This window comes from Tenebrio molitor, chromosome 1, assembly GCF_963966145.1.
Source record: "Tenebrio molitor chromosome 1, icTenMoli1.1, whole genome shotgun sequence".
NCBI classification, from domain to species: domain Eukaryota; kingdom Metazoa; phylum Arthropoda; class Insecta; order Coleoptera; family Tenebrionidae; genus Tenebrio; species Tenebrio molitor.
Window position 1 is genome coordinate 14,312,734 of NC_091046.1, and position 22,168 is coordinate 14,334,901.

Below are 22,168 nucleotides of genomic sequence, written 5' to 3' on the forward strand. Positions count from 1 at the left end.
TTAAAGGTATCGCCAAGTAAATGTACCTTTTTTCAAGACGAAGTTAGTTATTTGGGGTACAGAATTAACAAGGTTGGGTTGCATCCTTCGCGAGATAAAGTCGTTGCAATTAATCAAGCATCAATACCTGCTAATATCACTCAGTTAAAATCAGTTTTAGGTATGATTAATTATTATGGGAAGTTTGTACCAAATTTATCCACAATTTTGGCTCCGTTATATGAGTTATTAAAAAAGGGAACGACTTGGAAGTGGACCAAGGAGTGCGACATTGCGTTTAAAAAAATTAAGGAGATACTAACGTCGGCGCAAGTGTTGACTCATTATAACCCAGACTATGACATTAAATTGTCCGTTGATGCGAGTCCCTACGGTTTAGGGGGAGTAATTTCGCACGTGATGCCAAACGGTAGTGAAAGACCCATAGCGTATGCATCTCGAACTCTATCTAGTAGTGAAAAAAATTGGAGTCAGATTGAACGAGAAGCATGTGCTATTATTTTCGCTTTAAAAAAATTTCACCAATATTTATATTGTAGACCATTTACGTTGGTAACGGATAATAAACCGCTGATAGCAATTTTTCACCCAACTAAGGGTATTCCACAATATTCGGCGAATCGGTTAAGGCGCTGGGCGATTATTCTTTCGAATTACCAATACAAAATTGAATATGTCAGATCGGATAGGAATTCGGCCGATTTTTTGTCACGCGCATTACCAACGAAGGGCGATGTCGATGACCATGATTCGGTGGAAACTGTCGAGGGAGCAGTAAACCACATAAGTGCGAATGTTGATTTAGACGAAATTAAAAGATCAATGAGTTTAGATAATACCTTAACAAAGGTGGTTAACTTGGTCAAGAAGGGTTGGCCCGGCTCGGTTAAGAAAGATTCGCAGTTGTGGTCTTATTTCAACATTAGACACCAGTTATCTCTGGATAAGAACTTATTGTGGTGGAATAATAGAATAGTAATTCCGTCCGGGATAAGAAAAAAATTACTTTTAAGTCTGCATGAGTCGCATTTGGGCGTAGTCAAAATGAAACAGATTGCAAGATCTTATTTTTTTTGGCCGGGGATTAATCGCGATGTTGAGCGTGTAGTTGAAGCTTGCGAGGGTTGTGGGCAAAATCAACAACACCCCGCAAAGACCATATTGCATAACTGGAAGTGGCCTAAAGAAGTATTCAGTCGTATTCATATCGATTACTTAGGACCTTTTTTAAATAAACATTTCCTAGTAATTTTAGATGCTCATTCGAAGTGGGTGGAAGTTTTTCCCACTACAAATATCACAACGAGTTTCACAATTTCAGCGTTATATAGTGTTATAGCAAGATTTGGTATTCCTAGGTTAATTGTCTCCGATAACGCTACAAATCTCGCTACAAGTTCTGAATTTCAAGACTTTTTAAAGGCATTTAACATTAAACAAATCACATCTGCCCCATATTTTCCCCAAAGTAATGGTGCGGCCGAAAATGCCGTCAAAATAGTAAAGAACGCGTTAAAGAAGGCTTTCGCAGTTGTTAAAAATAGTAGTTTTAATGTGAATGAGGTACTTAATAAGTTTTATTCGATTATCGAAATTGTGCTCATGCAACTACGGGGTTTTCTCCTGCATTTCTGATGTTTGGTCGGAATATTCGCACACGTTTTGATATAATCTGCGATGAAAACGTTGAGCTTGCGGTTAAAAAGAAGCAAGGTATTCAGGAATTTCATTTTGGGGGGCGACAGAGGGCAGAGTTGCGAGTTGGTGACAAAGTAATGACGCGGGATTACAGGGGAGACAAGGGAACCAAAGTTTGGACGAAGGCGATTATTAAAAAAATTATAGGAAAATGTACGTTTTTGTGCCAAGTAATTGAGACAGGGGCTATCTGGAAAAGGCACACCAACCAGATCAGGAAACTGAGACTGAAGGGTAGTTTGCCAGTTTCCGCACCTCCAGCTGAACCTGGAAGCGTGGAGTCGGCTCCGGGTAAACGGGAAGCTACGTCTCCAGCAGGGGTGTTTTCGCCTGTTAGGAAGCGTCTTAGACGGGAAGTGCGCCCACCTCAGAGACTTATGTATTTTTGAGACTTATGTATTCTGAGTGGAAAAAGTATTTGGATAGCAGGGGAGAGTGTAGTGATTAGTTTTTGTATGTGGTTATCAAGAGTTTTTGTATTATTATTTTCAACAGTATGTAAATAGATGTTATTCTGGGCGGTTGTGTTTCTCTGAATGCTCCACCACCCACGGCCTATATAGTAGCTATTAGCAAGGAGTAAAATATCCTACAGTTTTCAACGGCCGCAACTGTACAGTGGCAAGCAAAAAAAGTGAAACATCAAATTCAAAGTGAGGTTAGGACCATGTATTGGTTAGTTCACGCCAAACGTCATGATAATGACTTTGATGTTTCACTTTTTTTGCTCGCAATAGTACACTTTTTTCTCTCGTATTTTGCACCTGTCTAAATCATGCCCAAATATTAGATTAATTTACAGACTCGTTGTGTCAAATGAAACTTCATGAATTTCGATAAATAGTTGAAGTTAAACAAAACTCAATCGAAATTTATATTTATCATTATCACCCTTTAGTACACCGATGGCATGAGAGTTATATTAGACTAAGATACCTAGTTAATTATATTAGACTAAGGCTAGGGCCACACTACAGACTAAATAATCGGCCGATAATTTAGTCCTATTGGGTAGCTTCCGCGCCCACCACGTAAACTAAACTGTTTTCGATCAATCTGTCGGCCGACTACAATCGCTTTAGTGTGCGCACTCACATAAGTCCTCATACTTATTAAGCAACCAACTAAATTGTCGGCCGACGAAAAGTCTGTAGTGTGGCCCTAGCCTTAGGGCCGGTTACACCAACGCCAGTTAAAGTTATCTGTAGGTTAAGATGCTTCGTTACTTTAGTTACCTATTGTTATAACAATGTTTGCGTATATTTTTAATCTCTAGTTAAATTTAACTTACGTTGGTGCAACCGGCCCTAAGATATTTCTCAAATATAGATAACTTGTCCATCTTAATGCACTATCAATATGTAATGATGTTCCAACAAATAACGAATACGATGTTTATACATGCCATATCCAAGTCAAACAAAACTATGTATAAAAGCCCTGAAATTATAAGAATTAACAACAGTTGTAAGTTTGAATTGCTGTGTGTGAGAATAAAGTTGGTTTTTTAATAAATTCGTTAATTCGAATAATTTAATTTGAGGGTCTAATATACATATACAAACAATTCTGAAATGTTTCTGACGGTTAGACCCATTTCATAATTATTAATTACCTATTGGGTACATTCAATATTTTAATGGCAGACTATATCAGTCGAATGCGAACTGTGACACAGTGAAGAAGAAAAGTTTCAATAAAAGTGAGTTATTAAACATTGTACAAAAGTGTGAGTGTATCACTGAGCATCCTGTTTCTGTTAGTGTTGTGGTGAGTCTATCCATTCTAATAAATAATAATTGATTTTAATGATTAGCATGACCATAATTAAATACAACTGGTATGGAGAGTCTTTGATTTTATATGAACTAGAGGTCGCCCAGCGGTCGAAATTCGACCGTTATTCATTAAATTTTTAAGTTTGAACGTTATTGAGTTTTTATTTATCAAAGAGTCTATAATCATTGCATATATTTTTTTTGAATTTTGTTCTATTACGTCAGCTGCCAGCGTGTACAAATACATACGTCATTATGCATTAATTTTCGAGTTATTATATAGCCTGGCTAAGCCATAATTAAAAACCAATAACGCTTTTTTTGACATTTCCTTGGGTTTTTTTTATTGCTATACTGGCCAGGTTTCGCCAAGGCTATCTTTTTCAAATTATATAAAATTTAAATAAAAAATTAATACGAAAAATGAAATAAAGAATACGTGCTTCGTATTTTTTTATATATTTTTATTGAAACAAAAAAACCAGGCGGTTACAAAAATAAATGTTGTCCATTGAACTCAAAATAATTTGAAAATGAATTTAATGGTTCAAAACTTCTGTGTAAACGATGTTTTTTGTAAAAACTCTTTCATCGTTTGCTAAATGCCCTTGACCGTTATATTCGGAAATATAAAATCTCAAACCATTGAATGATCGAACTCTACTTGCTGCGACGTACAATTGACCACGTGTAAAAACTGGCTGCCTCAATGAAATTCCAAATTTTTCGAATGTTTGTTTTTGAGACTTATTTATTGTCATCGTAAATGCAGAAGAAATTGAGTTCTTTGAAAGTTAAATGGTAAAATAGTACCGGAATATGTTATACGTGGATTCAAAATTTTCTTATTGCGTGCGGTTCCAGTTAAAACTTCACAAGCAATAGCATTACGATGCATAAATTTAATGCGCATTCTTGTTCCATTGACTAACGCTTCATTTCTATTTAATTTTCTGATCAGTGAATCGATGCAATTAACTTTCAATACTAACTTATGTGGTGGCAAACCACCAATAGTCAAAGAATTTTATATTTCACTCCGAAGATTTTTTTTTATAAACAATCTAAATAAACTCCCTCTTTAACTTTTAACTTTTTTTTTGTATTTTTGGTATGTACTCATAAGTGTATACTTGTGATACATTGTTCTTTTCACAATAAAAATCTCTATCAGAACTGTTAAAAAAAATATGTATTCGCATTTGAAAAAAAATTGTTTTGACAGTTTAGTCTTAAAACCCTTGGGGCTATTTAATTTGGTGTATAAATAAATAGTTAAAATCCTCCGGTAAATAAGGGAGTTATGGACTCGTCTTCTTTTTTGGGCACACCTGTATATTACAAACACATTAAATCGAACATTCATTGTTTACGTTCATGCACTGTAAAAAATGAAGAGAGTAAATGCGGAGTGAATTTGGGGCGAATGCGGAGTGGATGATTTGAAATTGATTTAAACTGCGCTCTGCGCAATCTCATTATATTATTACATATTTGTCATTTGTTTTTCCAGTTAACTTAATTTGGTTATTACATTGTAACGCAATGAATTTTGAGAGCTTCTCGCTTGTTACCCGTCATTTGTTTCAAAATGTAGTGTTATTTAAAAAAAAAAAATTCTTATTGGAGGTTATACATGTCAGACATTGTTGTTTTCAGAATAAAAATCTCTATCAGAATTACTAGATAAAATTCGCCGTTTTACCCTGTTTTTCTATTGGGCCACTTCAGCACACATGAATACGATTTCGGCCAAGAAAATTCACCAGTTAAAAACATTTAAAATTAGGAATTTTGTCCTATTTTTATAAGGTAGAAGGTAGGTATGCTATCCCAACTCATGTAGATAACGATTTGAAAGAAAATTGATAGATTTTTCCGACGGGGTAAAACACCATGTCTCTAAAATTGATGTAAAAACTATATTTATTAATGAATTAGGATTATATGCAATTTTACCCTGTTATAGCAACAATAGAGGATTAGCATGTAGAAGTATGTCAAAAATAGATGAACAAGATAAAATTTATTTAAAAGAATTATGTGAATTGGTATACTCGTACACTCCAGAAAGTAAAAGAGCAAAAATAAAAAAAATTAAGAATTTATACAATAAAACATTAATTCTTTATGATCTGATTACAAGAGTAAAAACATCTCCATGTTTATAAATTCTTTCAATTGATAAATGTTCCAAATCATGTCCGTAAATACTGTATGAAAGCATACCTTAGGTGAATCACAGACGATTAATTAGTTTTATTATATGATCGATAAGACCACATTTAAATCCAAAAACTGTCAAGTCAAATTTATCAGATTTAACTAATGTATTCGAAATATCATCAAATTCATAATACATATTATCTTTAAAGAAATATAAATTTCTATATCTGAATACTTTGCTTATATTTGGAGGTATTCCAGCAAATAATTCTGAAATAAGGCCACAATCTATGATACTTTCTTAATATTTTAATGTTATGGTTTGGAGATTTTGTTATCTAAGGATATTTTAAAAAATGCATTCTATCAGTGGACGTAGTCTATCACCCTTACTCCGGGACTCGGATCGGGTCGCTGCGAATGAATATTATATTTCTTTACATTATCTATTATTTGTTACCCTTTGTGGACAGTTTTGTTCTTGGGTTAATAAAGCATAAATGCTTTTTAAAGCTCTTATTATTATTATTATTATTATATGAATGATATTGGTTGATTGGCTGTGTTGGAACGGTTGCGACGTTTTTTAACAAGACAGTGGATTACTAAAATTGTACAAAATAAGATTATGGATGTTGCAAACCACAATATGTTTGATGGTGAAAAGTGTTCTTCTACGAAGAGTTTTGATAGTTCCTTTTGAAGAGCGTTGTTAATTCTCCTGAACTCGTTGCTCAAAGATTCTAGTTCTTCAAGGTTTGTGTGGGGGAGTTCTATTGTCTTCATTTCTGTTTCAGCTATTGTTGTTGAATCTTATGCTTGAAATGGCTGGTTATATTCTTGATGGCAGTAAGAGTTGTTGATGGTGTGTAGCACTTGCATTTGGGCGAAATTCTCAAAAGTCCGGTTTTCTCGAGAATGAGATCTTCGGCTTCGTTTGGAGAGTTTTCGCAAATAATTGCAACATTGATTGGTTTTGTCGCGATAAACAACCATTGGTTTGGAAAGATTTTGTTTCAATGGTTGCATTGACAGTTTTCACATCACAACTATCTGGAATGGATGTCAGCTTCTTGGTTTTCAAGAGTATTTCGCAATCTGATGTTACCGCGGTGAAGTACAGTAGCATATCATAGCATAATCGTAGTGATTCGCTTATCTTCTCGCAGTTGGACAAACCTTTCAACTTGCTAAACCTACTTCTAGTTGCACTTAGTACTAGGTAAGGGTGATGAGGTTTAATGAACGAATATGTGCGAGAATGAAAAGTGGAGATTGGTAAAGGGATAAGTTTGTACAGATTAAAATCTTCTTACTTGTTAAAGGGATTGCAATGGAAAAAACAAGTAAATCTTGGGAGTGAAGAACATGTAATTTGCATAGTGAATAATACCGATCAATCATTTAAAAAATAAATCGAGTTTGCTTTGGAGCCTATGCTATAGCATGGGTTGCCATAGGTAACACGCCGACTCGATTTATTTTTTAATTGATCGCACCGTATTTGTTAATGTTGTGAAAATCATTAAGAGGTAGTGGTAACAAGAGATCCTTCGTTAGTTCGATATTCATCATTTCATTTCTGAAAACTTTTGGATTGACAATTTGTGGATGGATTATATTACTTCTTGCTAACGAAATACATAGATTAAATAATGATGTCAAGATCTTCCTTCAAGTCAGTAATAAGTTGAGTCAGTAAAGAAAAATGTTCATTGATTAGTTCGGAATTTAGAATTTGGTCTAATTGGTTGTGAAATTGTCCACTAAATTCATTGAAGAAAAATGTTCATTGCGAATGTCTTTTTTCATATTATCCCATTTATACGATTCTTTAGATTCTTTAATTCTCTTGTATGTTTTACTAAATCCAGGATGTCCAATTATTGAAGTTGAATGTTGTTCTCGTAATATTTTTAGAATTTCATCTTTGTTTGTAGGTTTCAGTTTTTCAGACGAGATAAAGTTAAATTGAATTTCATTTCTAAAAATATAGTAGAACATTTCATTAATTGTATCAGGTTTTAATTTTGAATTGTAAAATGTTGGTGCTTTAATAAAGATGTGGGATTCACGTTGATTTTTAACGACTGCCTGCAGATTTTTTAGTGAGTAAAATAAATCTTTAGAAGATGGTCGATCGAAATAGTTTATATGAGAAATTAATAAATTATTTTTCCGTTGACCGCTTGTTAATTTCAATATTAATGATAATGAATTATTTTCTCTAAAATATAGTGTATTAATGGACCTTATTAAATTTTTATAGTTTGAAACGGCCTTTTAGAATTTAGGTTAAAAAACTGCACTTATATGTCAGAAATACTACTGTCAAAGCTAGCCTGTTTTCAAAGTCGAAATATTGTAAATTCGTATTTACGGTTGCGGTCAATAAAATCTGAGCACTGATTTGACATTCCATGACTTTTTCATGAAATTTGGTAAATCAGGCTTTCACCTCAAGTCACATTACCCTAGAGACGGTACCTACGCATACACAAATACCACGTGTTAATTCACACCTTCCGTGAACTTAATAAATAACATGTTTATGGTAGAAAGATAAGAACATTGTAAGATAATGCAACAAAAAAAAAATATATATAAAAACTAATATTTTGTAGCAGCCCCATTTTTGTCTATTACATTAGGTCAATCTTCTCGGCATTGATGCTACTAAAACCTCAGTATAGTTTGGAGTTAATTCGTTTCACACTTCTTGAATTTTTTCCCTATAACTCTTCGACGTTTCCTTATCATCAAACCCAAAATATTTTCGATAGGGTTCAAGTCCGGACTGCGCGAAGGCCAAGGCAGAACTCGTATTCCTACCTGCTCCATCCAATATGAGATAATTCTAGCTGTATGAATAGGACAATTGTGCTGATAAATAAAATGATTTTGGGGAAAGACCGCATTCACTGATGACAGCATGATATTCTCCAGGGTATGAAGATAGACCTTTGGATTATTTCTGCCTATTATATGCGTTAAAACTCCAGGTCCTTGGGCACTAATCCAGCCTCAGACATTTACAGAAAAGCGACCGTTTACTACTACTTTTTGAGTATAACTTTCATCAAAACGAGAATTTGGTGGTCTATAAACTCTAACACGATCGTTATAGCACGATTGAAAAATCTTCTCGTTTGTGAAAACAACATTCTGCCAAAAATCTAATGGTTCTAGGGAATATTCCAACACGAATCCTACTATCCTACTCTGTGTTCTTTTGTTGAGTCAAAAAAGGTTTTTTGACTGCAGGATGATTTCGCAGTTCCGATCCTTCCTTGACACGACGCCTTGCTGTTCGAAGAGAACCTGGGAAATTTGTTTCATTGTGTGCCTCGGTAACAGAATTGAACGGGTTTTCTCGTAGAACTTGAATCAAATTAATCGTCAATCTCTGTAGAGATTCTAGGCCTGCCACTACCGACTTGCCTTTCAAACGATTGGCGTTCATTCCACATTTTCTTATTGTGCACAGTGCTCCTGGCTATGTTGAACCTGACTGCTACCCTCCTTTCTGACCAACCTTCTTCCAGCAATGTAACAACCCTTACTTTTTCTGCAAGAGATAAATGTGGCATTTTTTTTCGTTGACGTTTACATCAACATGACAGTTTTCCAGGTGACTACCCGTACTTAAGCAACAATCAAACGTTATTTACAGTAGGAAAATGTGCTGCTCAGATTTTATTGACCGCAACCGTATCTCCACACCAACTTGGAGTTGCAACTAAACTAGGATGCGAAGCAGCAATTCATACCACACGAACCTTTGTTAATAACGATCAAAACCGTGGCAAAGTTCTTCTTAAATTAGATTTCAAAAATGCCTTTAACTCAGTCGAACGGGATTGTATTCTGAAAGAAGTCCAATGTCATACCCCACTTCTGTACGCTTATCTTTATCAATGCTATAGAAATCCTTCAACTTTATTTTTCGGTAATCATTTAATTTCTTCTTCTGTTGGAGCTCAGCAAGGAGATCCCTGCGGTCCCATGATTAAAAATCAGACTAAGCAAGACTAAAGTCTTGCCATTCAACCAATTATTTTATCTTTGGATTCTCAAATGAATATATGGTATTTAGATGATGGAACCTTAGCTGATTACCCAGAAGTAGTTTTATCCGACTTTAAGAAAGTTATAAATTTATCTCAGGAAATTGGCCTTGAATTAAACTTTAACAAATGCGAGATCTTTTGCTGTTCTGGAGACACAGATTTAAAAGTCATAAAAGAATTTCAAAATTTAGCACCAGGCATTAAAATCTGTGCCCGAGACAGTTTATCTCTTTTAGGCTCTCCAATCTTTGACCAAGGTTTCAAAAACACCGTCGAAAAAACTATAATTACAGTTGAAAATCTTTTAAACAAAGCTGAACTCCTTAACAGACACGTGGCTTATACTTTAATCAAAAACTGTCTTTTCATACCAAAATTTAATTTTTTATTAAGAACAACTCCATTTTGGAAATTTTCTAATTATGTTAATTCAATTGATTCTTCTTTAAAGTCTTGTTTAGAGAGAATACTTAATTTACGTTTAACTGATTTACAATGGCGTCAGTCCACTTTACCGATTAGATTTGGTGGTCTGGGAATTCGTCGCATTTCCGATATTTGCCTCCCTGCTTTCCTATCTTCAATTAATGGGGTTAAAAAGCTTGTTTCTTTATTACTAAACTCAAAGGATAATGAGCTTAATATTCACCATTATGATGAAGCTTTAGCAGTCTGGGGTGTAGCAAATGAGAACGAAATACCAACAATTCCACAATTTCAGAAGAATTGGGATAATATTAATATCAAAGGAATAATTGCCAATGACTTAATCTTTAATTCACCTAGAGACTTGGCTCGTTTTAAGGCTTTGCAATGCAGAGAATCAGGATCTTGGTTACATGCAATACCTTCCAATATTGGTACTCTTCTAGATAACACTTCCTTCCAAGTTTGTATTGGTTTAAGACTGGGTTGTAATCTTTGTACACCTCATATTTGCAAATGCAATGCGAAAGTTGACGAAATTGGCACCCACGGTCTAAGTTGTTTCAAAAGCAGTGGTAGATTTTCAAGACACACTGAAATTAATTCCATTATCAACCGGTCTTTAACTTCTATTCATGTGAATTCAACTTTAGAACCAAACGGACTGTCTCGGGATGACGGAAAACGCCCAGATGGGATGACTTTAGTACCGTGGATTAAAGGTCAACCTTTGGTTTGGGACGTTACTGTTGTAGATACACTTGCAGACAGTTACGTATTGAAATCATCTGAAGTCTCAGGTTCTGCCGCTGAAATGGCTTGCAAACGCAAACATAGCAAATATAGTTCAATCATTTCGTCAAACTACGTGTTTAAAGGTTTAGCATTTGAAACCTTAGGCCCTTGGTGCAAAGAAGCCATCGATTTCATTAATGTCATCGGAAACAGACTTATCGCGGAATCAGGCGATTCAAAATCAAAGAAATTCCTTTTCGAGAGGATTTCCCTTGCCATTCAACGTGGAAACGCTGCAAGCATTCGGGGCACTTTTCCAGATTCGGCAATATTATCGGAAATTTTTGTATTATAAAACAAAAATGTTTATGTAATTATGTTATTAATATAAGCTCTTCTACTGTCAAACAGACACAAATTGACATAAATTGAGAAATTAAATTTCCAATTCACATTAGGTCAAATTTCATTTCCCGTTTTTTTTTTTTGAAGCCAACTGTACACTATTTTTCATTACTCAACAATTTTTGCGATTTTGACGTTTTGATGATATGTTGATGTATAAACAACATGCATTGTTTGCACTTACCAACACTGCAGCAGGGTTTTCTATATTTTATAGCTCCATAACTGCACAATTACGAATTCACTTTTTCAAAAGCCAACCTTTTTGGTTATAATTCGCATGTCATATTTTTCAAAGGTAACTAGATTTTCTTAGCAACCGTGATTTTTACGTGAAATTGAATGTGAATGAAGTTGACGTCTTCTGACACTCTTTGTCGAAAAGTGAATAGAAAGTGTTGAAAAATTTAAAAATGGCCTACCCTGAGGACAAAAAAGGATGAAGGTATTTTATAAGGTCTCATCTTTATCGAAAAAGATGAAATTGGTTTTGATTTGGCTTTAATTTGAAATTTTGTCACAAAAAAAAAGTTTGCGGTCAACGAAAAAATTTTGTAATCAACTCGTTTGCTAATGGGCGATTAATAATCTCAACTGTTAAAGGCACTCACTCGCTACACTCGTTCGTTCTTTAAACAGTTTCGATTACTATTAATCGCCTTCATTAACAAACTAGTTTATTAAATAACTATTATCAACTTATTAGTGTAACATTAGTTTTTAGTGAATAACATAATTACATAACATTTTTGATTTACAATGCAAAAATTTCCGATAATAATGCGGAATCTGGAAAGTGCTCCGAATGCTTGTAGTGTTTCCACGTTGTGGCGTTATTTCGAAGGACCAGTAATAATGCAACTATTTCACATGCAGACGTTTATTTTGGACTGTCTTATTATAAGCGACTCAAGCGACTGCTTGCAAGTTACAAGTCGGGGGTGAGATGGGGGTGAGCGATGAGGGTGGTAACCCCCCTCTCTCAATAGGCGTCAACACACGTTAAATGGCAAGGGAAATCCTCTCAAAAAGGAATTTGTTTGATTTTGAATCGCCTGATTAAATTAATAAATAGGTTTTAGAGTGACCGTTTGTTAGAGTGATTACATCATAATTATAATTTTACATCGTCGATGTTGATTTTGTTTAGATCATATAGTTCACTTATGTTTTGAAAAAAATCATTTTCAGGACTTAAGTCTTTAGATATTAAAAGTACATTAGGGGATTTTGTAAAAATATTTTCATTCAGAGTTGGATATTGTATTAATTCTTCGTTTTCGTAATGAAATTTGATGAAATTTTCGAATGTTTCGTTATCAGTGACTGTCAATACGGGATTTTGGGATAAGGCGTCTGCGTTTGAATTCGTTTTTCCCGGTTTATAACAAATTTCATATTTAAATTCTTCAAGTTTTAAACGCCATCTGACGAGACGAGATGAGGGATCTTTGCAATTGAAGAGACATGTCAAGGGTTTATGATCTGTTACGATTTTGAATGTATGTCCCTAAAGGTACGGTCTGAATTTTTTAATGGCAAGGGGTTCTTTCTCGGTTGGGGAATAATTGATTTCGGATTGGTTTAGTGTTCTCGAAATGTATGAGATGGGGACATCTTTGCCTACTTCTTCTCCTTGTGAAAGTACGGCACCAATGGCAAACTTGGAACTATCCGTGGTGACAATAAATTCTCCGTCGAATTGAGGATATTGAAGAATTGAATCGATTACTAGTATTGACTTTAACTGATCAAAAGCTTCTGATTGTTCTTGAGTCCAAATGAAATTTTGATCAGTTTTAAGAACTACGGTTAAAGGTTTTGCTACTTTCGCCAAGTTTGGAATAAATTTTCTATAATACCACATAGTCCTAGGAATTGTTGAATGTTTTTAAGGTTGGAAAGTTTAGTATTGATTTTACTTTGTCCATATCTGGTTTGACACCTTCAGATGTGACAATATGACCTAAAAATGATATTTCGCGATGCATAAAGTTGCATTTATCTGGTTGAAGTTTTAAGTTGTTATTCCGGAGACGTTGAAATACGTTTTTTAGTTTGGACGAATGTTCTTCAATTGATGACGCGTAGATGACTATATCATCAAGGTAAACAAAGCATTGGGAACCTTCCAGACCTGTTAAGATTGTGTTCATCAGGCGTTGGAATCTCGCAGGAGCATTTTCAAGCCAAACGGCATTCGCGTGAATTCAAAATGACCGGTGGATGACGAGAATGCTGTTTTATGAGCGTCGTTTTCATCCATTTTGATCTGATGAAATCCATTAGCGAGATCGAGAGTTAAAAAATAACAGGAATGTCCCAATTTGTCTAAGATATCTTCTGTTAGGCATACGAAATGAATCACCTACAGTTACCTCATTTAATTTTCGGTAGTCCATAACAATTCTCCATTTTTGAGTATTAGAGTTGTCTAATTTCTTTTTTACTACCCACAAGAGCGCATTATATGGAAAGGTAGATGGTCGGATGATACAATTTTTTAACATTTTTTCAAGTTGCGAATTGACTTCAGTTTCATGACATCTTGGGAAATTATATGTTTTAGATGTGATTTAGTGTTGTGGTGACAATTTTGTGTTTAGTTGTGAAAGATATCGTTGAACTGATTACATAGTTTGACAACTGAACTTTTTTCTTGAGGATTAACATAGTCAAGAATGAGTTTGTCGTACAGCAATCGAGTTCTACCGCTTGATAGTTGATCGGTTTTTGAATCAGCAATTGAATTATAAAACACAAATGAATCACCTTCTGAAAACTCTTCGAGGACTAAATCAATCTAGATAATTTTAACAAACTTATCTGTAGTGTTGATAACGGAAGCACCGTTTATGACATTTTTAATGAAGAAAAAATTATTTAATTCTACAGCGTTACAGTACAAAATGATTGATTCTGGTTAACAATTGTTCGGTATTTTGATGTTTATGTGCATTTTGTTGTCACGACTGTTCAGATTGCAAAACTGCAACCAGCTGGAACAACAATTAGAGGCATTGTTGAGATGCTGTGGGTTACGATTTCGTGATTCGACGTTGGAGTTGGTCGGTTCAGAGTTGCTTCTCTCTGGAGTTTCGTAATATCGCCCGACTTGATCTAATAGATTTTTAGAGGCTGAATTGAAGAATAGGTCGGTACAACTTCGTTCCTTATTTGAGGTAGGACAAACGGTTCTCCGTCGATAATGTTTTCTTCATTTGTGAAAGTCGAATCTTCATGTGTAATCTTGCAATGTTAGGGGAAATATATCACGCTTGGTTCTTCGATGATCCTGTAACCAGGATTTTTGCAGGTTTTCTTGATTTTTATTGGGTTATGCGGGACAATGTTGGTGTGTTGCTTATAGACACCGGTATGAGTTGGCAATTGTTGTTCTTCAGGTTCTGCATGAAGAATGTGATGCAGTCTTTTTCATTATAGGTCAGTTCATTATTGTAGAAAAACGTTTCTTCCACACTTGGAGATTCGTTGTCTTCGTATTGATAGGTTCTTGGACTGAATACTAAATAAGGTTTTTGAGGTAAAATGATATGATCGACTTGGGGAATGGGATATAGGTGGTAGTAGTCAAAATTGACTGGATTAAGAAGGGGTATGTAGGTACTCGTAGATTGAAAAACAAGTCTATTATTATAAAAAAAAAATGCGTTTGCAATTTGGTAATAATAAATAAATTTCTTCAATTTTGGAATTTGATCTCACAAACTCGGACAGAGTTTCGAGTATTTTCTTTAGATCTAAAGTAGAAATAATAGAATTATGAAGTGTGCTAATCCTGGCCAACATTCTGACGTTTCCCAACTGATCTAAGAACCTTATTAAAGTTTGGCGGTTTAAAAGAGTTTGTTCAATGTTGAATAATATTTCGCGCTCGTGTAAAGGCCTCTACATCTTCGAATACTTTATTCACTTTATCTTAGAAGTTGTTCAGACTGGATTTTATTAGTAACTGATCTATTAAAAGTATTAATAGTGTTGTTGTAGTTATCTATCAGGTGAGTGTTTGATGAGGTTTGCAACTCGATTTGTTTACTTTATTATTATTGAGCAGAGTATTAATTGCCTTATTAAATTTTTCGCCATCGGAGTCTAGAGTTCCGAATAAAAACTTCGATGTTTTTCCAATTATGTATGTCTAAAAGTCCACGTTTGTTTCTCGTGTTGTGAGTTGGTAAGTTTTCTACAATACGTTTTTGTAAATATTCGTTTTACAAGGGGTTGTGTTATTAAAGGTGTTGTTGATTGTTTTGAAGTGATTGATAGTACCGTCTAGTAGTTATGATAGTGAATTCGTATCGATAAAATGGATAAACGTTTCGATTATTCTACGTGGTCCTAGGTGAAAGGGAAGGATTCGTGATTCGATTGGTGTCACTTCAATGTTTTTTGTCAATAGAAAATTGTATTTATTTCTACAGCGTTACAGTACTTCGAGTACAAAATGATTGATTCTGGTTAACAATTGTTCGGTATTTAGCATTGACTGATGGTCTGTACTTTGGTAGTAAGATTCTAAAATTACTTGTATACCTATTGTTATAATGATACGATTATATCTACATATATTATAATAACCCAATAATGACCCGTCTCCCGCCAAAATTCAAACATTTGAATTATCGAGAGAAACCCGCGAAATTGAACAACTTGACCAAGTCGTGATCGTCATCGAAACGGTAAGACTACTAAACTCGGTTTTTGAGATTGTTGCGGATAAGTCGTAAAACTGGGTTGTCATAAATCAGTAATAATCACCGCTTAACAGACGCATCTGCAAATTTCTTTTGTCGGGAAGATACTGCGCTCGGCTTACGTTAACAAACTGGCGATCCTCATTCTGAAAGCTGTGTGCGGGCGTAAGACTGAGAAAACATGATGTTTGGAAGATGCTAGGTAAGGGATATTACTTTAGAGCAGGAAATCCAAAAAGTTCATCTTCTTAGAAATATTAATCTTCTGCTAATAATTAATTATTCATGAAATGTTTTGGACGCACTGGAATCTGTCAGCGCTTCGGTCGTTTTATGGTTTAGCCGCATAGGACTCACAAACAGAGTATACGTTGTGTTCTTATACAAAATGGCGGAAGACTCGCTTGAAGTGCAAATGGTGGACTTGCAGGGTGGACAAACTTCGAAATAAAAATGCATAAGTCGGTGGGAGGACGCCTGTATTTATTTTATCAATACACGAATAAATACATTCACATTCTCGTTTTCATTTACAGTGTTGATTGATCTGGGACAAGATCACTTAATAAATTGAACAATTCAACGATGCGACTTCACATAAGAAAAACAAGAAATACCTAACAACACAATTTGTGGACCCCCGCTATGAAAGGCTCGTTCAGGGAGTCTCCCCATAGCAAACGTTCAACAAAACAAAGTACTCGTACGTACAATAAATAAAATAACAACAGCAACTGTCCAGAACCTAAACTGGACTTAAAACAAAGCGGCACTGTGAAACATGCTATGATATCAGGAACAGGCACTGTACCTAAATGGGATGAGTAAAATCATCCACGATGGCGCACCATAATCTTTTCAATCGCTAAAGTTACACAAAATGTGACATAAAAATGCACAACAGGCTCAAGGTTACAATAACTAACGACCTAACTGACTATTTCGCTCCTCTAACTCTCAGCTCTTTCGGGTAACAAGCGGTTTCCGATCGCGGAGTTAACCTAGCTTTCGCCCCCCTGTCTCTTAGTCTCTACCCTAGGCTCCGTGCTCGTCCAAGTCCCTGCGACAGCTAACACGTTATGGGTGCAGTGCCCCTGGCTTGAGTCCTCCGAAACGCCACTGTTGAGACAACAGTTGATGAAGCAGAGGCCGTCCACTAAGGGCGGGTGAGAAGCTACACGGCCGTGTAGTCATGGGAGAGCCCGCTCGGACAACGACGGCAAACTCACGTCTGCCCCCTTGGTGTGCTTTCGTCTTTCATTTTCACGTGGTAAACTGCCCCCACGTCAACAACCTAACTTCGGCCAAACCAGTGCCACCTTTACTTTACAGGCCATGCTGTTGTAAGTTTGGCAACTTTGCAGGTAGTCCGGCTCTAGTTCGTGTTAGTGTTGGTTAGTGTGTTTACGTTTGTTGTATTTTGTTTACAATCTACAGCAAAAGCAGTGAAAACCATTAAACTTTTTGTGGGCGTATCAGTTTGTTCACCCTTCTGCGTATTATTTATCTGTAAGGTAGGTTTGAAACGTAAAGTGCTCACTTATTGTGCTGTGACAAATTGTGAGATGTGTTGATCTACGTTATCCTACTATTTTGCAGATGCCAAGAAGGTGTGTAGTACCAAGGTGCAAATCGAACTACGATAGCACTTTAAAACAAAATAATTTTGTGACAACTTTTGCGTTTCCGAAGGATGAAAGGAAGAAGTAAGCTTGGCCGGACTACTTCAACCGGTTCGGGCAACGTTGCCAATTCTAACAGCAAATTACGTTTATGTGGGATTCGATATTGTTTGTAGGTAATGATATCGTTAGGCGATTTTTATTAAAAATTGCAGTTTGTTGAACGTTTGGTTTTAGTATGTTTCTGGAGCAAAATAATATTACTTGATTTTTATAGTGGTTTAGGGGCTTGTCTGTTAACGGGATGGTGATTATTGGATTTTCTAACGCAGAATGAACAGTTTCGTCATCTGAAGGGTTTTTGTCAGGGGGTTTTATCTGTATATTAGATATTATGTTAATCTTAGAATCGTGGGCGACTGAATTACCCAACGTTGTTGATGAAGTTGGTTTGGTGATGTTCGATGTTGTATCATCGGTAAGCAAGTGATCTGGAGGTGGAATTGGAGAATCCATGTATGATGGATTTTCGGATACTGGAGTGAGGTGTTCGTTTTTTAGGTATTCGTCAATCATTTGTGTGGTATCTCCGACGTTAGCAATGACGGAAGAAGTGTCGTCGTTTTCTATCGCGTTGATCTCTGTTCTTGATAATGCGTCGGAATTGGTGTTCTGTTTTCCTTTTTTATACATTATTTTATAATCGAATTCTTTTAATTTTCTGTAACGATAACGAATTTGCGTCCAAACAAGTATGGTCTAAAGTATTTTTCGATGGTACTATAGTTACATTCAGCTGGATTTAGTGTATGAGACGCGTATGCTACAGGTAGGTCGGTACCTATATTTCCTTGACTCGGTACTGCTCCAATGGCGAAATTCGATGCATCTGTGGTGAGTATAAAGGGTTTCTTAAAGTCTGGGTGTTGTAAAATCGGATCGTTACATAAAATGTCCTTACAGAATTGGAAGGATCTGCAGAATTCGTCTGTGTGTTCAATATTAGCGCCCTTTTTTTAGTGGTGAATGGTTTCGTTATTCGCGCAAAGTTTTTTATAAATCGTCGATAGTAACCGAGTAATCCCTTCTGCTGTTTTCGGTATAGGAAATCGTTGTATTATCTTCTTTGGGTTGGGTTTGATTCCTTCGGGCGTGACGATATGACCAAGGAATTCTACTTCTTTCCTGAGAAATTCGCATTTATCTAATTGAACTTTAAGTCTATATTCGCGTAATCTTTTGAAAATTAGTTTCGAGTTGGAAATGTGCTCTTGAAGAGAGGTTGAGAAAACTATTATATCATCCATGTAAACGAAACAAATTTTTTCTTGTAACTTTTTGAGAACGGTGTCCATTACCCGTTGAAAAGTGTTGCGGGTGCGTTTTTCAGACCAAATGGCATACGAACAAACTCATAGTGACCGTTTTCCACGTTAAACGCCGTTTTAGGTATTGAATTTGGATCCATTTCGATCTGATGGAATCCGGATGCGAGGTCAAGGGTAGTAAAATACTGACATTTTTTGTCGAGTATATCTGTGATATTTGGTAGTGGATACCTGTCGTCTACGGTCTTTTCGTTTACTTTTCTGTAGTCTATGACGATACGCCATTTTTGTTTTCCGCTTGCGTCGATCTTTTTTGGTACTACGCAAATGGGTGAACTCCATGGACTTTGTGACGGTCTGATAATTCCATCTTTGAGCATCTTGTCTATTTGATTTTTTACTTGCAATTTGTGAACGAATGGATACCGGTATGACCTTGTATGGATAGGAATTTCGTCCGAAGTCTTTATTTGATGTTTTATTTGATTAGTGAATGTAAGTTTGTCGTCGTCTTTATGAAATATGTCTGAGAACTCATGTAAAAGTGATGTTATTGCTTCCTTTTCTTCAATGTTAAGATGATCGGTTCTGATCAACTTTTCTATTCTTGAGGTTTTACTACACATACGTTTTTTTGTTTCAGGAAAAAATTGTTCGACATGAAAGATTCTATTATTTTACTCGTATCGTTGTTTAATTCAGGAAATGCTTGTGTTTTCGCCTTGAATCGAATGGGTTTTTCGCCCGTACTGGTTTTGATTTTTGAGGGTTCATGATAGATGTCGAAAGGGAAATATTTTTTTGCTATTCCGGGTCTAATTAGCATCCGGTGTCGATTAGCAGTTTTACGGGTGGATATGAAAGTTGGATGTAAGGAAGGGAATTGTAACAGGTTGAATTATTTACTTCGTAGGTCACGTCGTCGTATTTGGGTCGTAAACCAGTGGAAATTTTTGATACTCGTCGATGGTGGTTTGTACAAAGTCATCGTCGGGGTTTTGTGTATCTTCGTTGTCGCAGAAGTAATCACCGGGGTCTGTTTGGTTATTGTGTAAATATTGTTCGTTGTGATTTGTTTGTTCTTGATAATCGTAATGATCGCTCCTATTAGTCGATGTCGATGTACTTGGCTCATCAGCGCTATAAAAATCGTTTTCTTAGTGGAATAGTTCTTCTGAGATGAAATTTTTTGGTCTTGTGGTAAAAGTTTGATTTGAAAATGGGTGTTGAATAATGGGATTTCTGGATGTTGTCGACATCGGCTCGGGTTTATCCCGTTGGCTTAAAGACGTTTTTTGGACGGCCAAAAACTTGGGCGTTTGTAAAAAAAATTTCTGGGGTCGGTCGAGTTGTAAATTTAATGGGTTGACTAGGAAAATTATTTTGTTGTTTAGGATATTGGTACATCGGTGTTTCGCGTATAGGAGGTCGATTAAATTGTTGGTTTTGGTTATGTGAAGGTCTTTGTGGAGTTTGATTGTTGTGCATATGGTAAGGCAAACTTATGTTAGTCGGAGTAAAGTGAGGTGTGTTGTTAAAAGATGGTTGGGGAGGTTTTCTTTCATGCATCTGAAGCTGTGGGGTTAAGCGATTTGTTTGTGATGGTGGATGTTGTGTGTACTGGAAATTTTCTTCTTCGACAACCAGATTCATCGCTGTTTCTAAGGATTTTGGTTCTCGAAGTCTAATAATACTTTGTAATGTACCTGTTAATCCGCGAATAAAAGTCTTAAGTGCCATGTTGTCATATTGTTTTAGATATATGGTTTTGGTTGCATCAGACATTTCTAATGCGCTAAGTGAATTGAGTTTAGCTGATAACTGGCTACGTACTGTTTGAATTCTTTGCCCAAAGTTCAAAGGTGACTCGTTTTTGAAAGGTCTCAAAAAGATTAAATCTTGTTCTAAACAGTCGATATTTCTTTGATCTCCAAAGCACGATGTTAGGTTCCTTTTTATTAAGGGACAACTATTTACTTCGGTTTTTGTTGCTACTAGAGCTTGGGCTCTACCTGTTAATTTCCCTATTACTACTCTTAATAGATAGGAAGCTATTGTTGGATCTGTGCCGAATGTATTGAACAACTGGTCGCCTGATGAAATGAAAATTTCTAAGGTTGTTAGATTACCGTCATACTGTGGAACTGTGTCGACATGTAATTTTATCAATTGAAGATCGAAGGTACTTTCGTTGTTTGGTGCCATAACGTTGTTGGGAATTCTTAAATGTTTTATTTTATCGATTAAATGTTCTAATTCGATACTCGAATCAGTGTCGCTATCTGTGCTCATGAAAATTCGATTGACTTTATTTATTATTACCTAAATATCAATAAGTGAACATTTTATTTTTTTTCCAAAAGAAATTTTGATATTTTGAATTAATTGAATTTTTTTTTTTTGAAAAGAAAGGGAATAACACGGGATGCTCAGTCCACTAACCTGGTGTATTGCCAGTCGTCTGGGGGTGAACCAGTTGCTTCAAAGTCCTCAGCTGTCGAAGTCGAACTTCAGATTTGCTTGATGCAGGTCCTTCGCTGGATGTCTTCCTGTTGCACCTTCTGTCCGATACAGGAGTTACCTCAGGTTCTTTTTTCTTGAATAGTGCTTGAGGAATTGAAATCCCAAATCGCGATATTATTGCTCGATGCAAGATGATAATACACTATCGCACTATCCTACCGACTGCGCCAATTACGTTTATGAGATTTTTGAAGAAGAAAAAATCTCATAAACGTAATTAGCATGGCTTGTAAAGTAAAGGTGGCACTACCCAAACACGTACTCACGGTTATCCTTGTGGCGCATGGACGGCCGTTCCTTGAATGGACTCCCGTTTTCCCTATTTACGTCGCCCCGACCTCGTACGTGCCGCAACATTACTCGTCACTGTATTCTAAAAACACAATGTTTTGCGTTGATTTTACAAAAACTATTATTTCACGGTCACTGTCATTGGGTCAAATAAGTAGAAAATGCGAGTAAATAGACAGCTCGTTAATTTATGGAGGAAAAATACTGAAATGAAAATTATATTTCGAAAAAATGATACATAGAAATTTTGTGCTTCTTGACGAGAATTGTCACTACTTATTAATCTAATTGTATGTATAATTAGCTATCTTATTGTTAGTCGAATGCAGCGTGAATTCAAAATACGTCACAATCTTGAAACCCTAGGATTTTCAAACCAATTGTAAAACTCGCGTGCATTCAGTCTTGGGC

The 22,168-nt window shown here is 35.7% G+C and overlaps 1 pseudogene; it reads right to left on the reverse strand.

Annotated features, from left to right (window-relative positions):
• Positions 1–6,176: 6,176 nt before the first annotated feature.
• On the reverse strand, positions 6,177–13,145 carry LOC138141487 (uncharacterized; annotated as a pseudogene).
• Positions 13,146–22,168: the final 9,023 nt, after the last annotated feature.